This window comes from Phacochoerus africanus, chromosome 4 (assembly GCF_016906955.1).
Source record: "Phacochoerus africanus isolate WHEZ1 chromosome 4, ROS_Pafr_v1, whole genome shotgun sequence".
Taxonomy (NCBI): Eukaryota; Metazoa; Chordata; class Mammalia; order Artiodactyla; family Suidae; genus Phacochoerus; species Phacochoerus africanus.
Window position 1 is genome coordinate 11,499,230 of NC_062547.1, and position 1,977 is coordinate 11,501,206.

The window sequence follows — 1,977 nt, forward strand, 5'->3', positions numbered from 1 at the left end:
CTAGCATAGTGGTTGAGAAAGTATATTCTGGGGACAGACTACTGAATTTTCATTTTTATAGACTCAATATCCATGTGACATTGTGCAGGCTACCTAAACTGCCCATGTATCAATGTCTTCATCTCTAAAATGGGACTATAGTAGTGCCTCTCCCACAGGTTTGTTGGAAGTGCGAAATATGTTAATACAAACACATGATTAGAAAAGTATCTGGCACATAGTCCATTCTTAATATTATTTGTAATTATACTTAAAATTATTTTTGGTTTTACTCCTATTTTTTTGTTCTGCTATGTTTTGTAATTGTGAATCTCGGAACTCATTTGACCATATTCTTTATCATGGCCAACTAGCATCATTCATCTGTGTAAAGACTCTCATTATTTTCCTTAATTCAACCTCTCCAATCCCAGTTCCTACTACTTATTAGTCACCCTTAAAAACATTTACTGTGTATCCTTCCATATCGCTCTGCAAAGATTTTTAACATATATGTGCAAATGTGAAAAACATATTTTAATATATGTCTCTAAATAGGTGCTCTCTATCTTAGGGTTTTCTCTTGCATTTTTCATTCCCCTTTCTGTGTTTGGGCTAAATCCATGTTTCTATATGATTTCTAATCTATTCCTCTTTACCGCTGCATGGCTTTCTCTACTATTTCCCACCTCACTCAGTTCCAGCGACTATGATCTTTTCATTTTCTCAAGCACCCAAAACACCCTCTGTATTAGTTTTCTTTTTTTTTTAATTGTTATTTCCTCCAACACAATTTTTTTTTTCTGCTGTACAGCATGTGGACCCAGTTACACATTACATGTGTACGTACTTTGTTCTCCCATTGTCATGCTCTATTGTTAAGTATCTGGACATAGTTCTCAGTGCTACACAGCAGGATCCCATTGTTAATCCATTCCAAGAGCAATAGTTTGCATCTGTTGACCCCAAGCTCCCAATCCCTCCCGCTCCCTCCCCCTCCCCCGGGGAACCACAGTCTATTAGTTTTCTATGGTTGCATAGCACATCACCACAAATTTGTCAGCTTAAAGCAATACCTCTCATTACCTCATAGTTCTGTAGGTCATAAGACACAGGCTCAACTGGGTCCTCTGTTTAGGGTCCCATGAGGCCAAAATCAATATATAGGCCAGGCTGGGCTTTATCTTCAGGATTTGGGGTAGAATCTGCTTCCAAGCTCATTTAGGATGTTGGCTGAATTCAGTCCTTTGGGCTTTTAAGCCTGAGATCCCTGTTTCTTTGCTAAGTCTCAACCATAGGTTTCTCAGCTCCTGGGGGCTGCCCACAGTTCCTCTCACACGGACCCCTCCATTTCAAACGAGCAAGGGAGCTGGTCCTTTTCATGCTCTCAAATGTCTCTAATGTCTTCTGCCACCATTAGAGAAAAGCTCTGCCTTTAAAGGGTTTTTGTGATTAGATTAGCCTCACCCAAATGATCTCCCTTTGAATTAATTCTAAGTCAACTGAAAAAAAAAAGAAATCCCCTGTGCTCTGTAAAGTAACTTAATTACAGAAATAACAGCATATTCACAGCTTCTACCACACTGATAGAGAAGTTATACAAGAGAGTAGACCACTAAGAGTTATCTTATTCATGCCTGCTGCATCTTCCCCACTCACAACATCTGTACTTTTTGATCCCTCTCCTAGGGAGTCTCTCCCTGATATTTGTTTTTGTTTGTTTTTTGCCTTTTATGGCCACATCCACAGCGTATGTAAGTTCCCAGGCTAGGGGTCCAGTCAGAGCTGCAGCTGCCTGCCTATGCCACAGCAATGTGGGATCTGAGCCACATCTGCAACCTATACCATAGCTCATGGCAATGCCAGATCCTTAACCCACTGAGTGAGGCCAGAAATCAAACCCGCATCCTGGTGGATACAGGTCGGGTTTGTTAATGGCTAAGCCACAATGGGAACTCCTCTCTCCAACATTTGTGATGGCTCCCTCGCTCTCTTCAT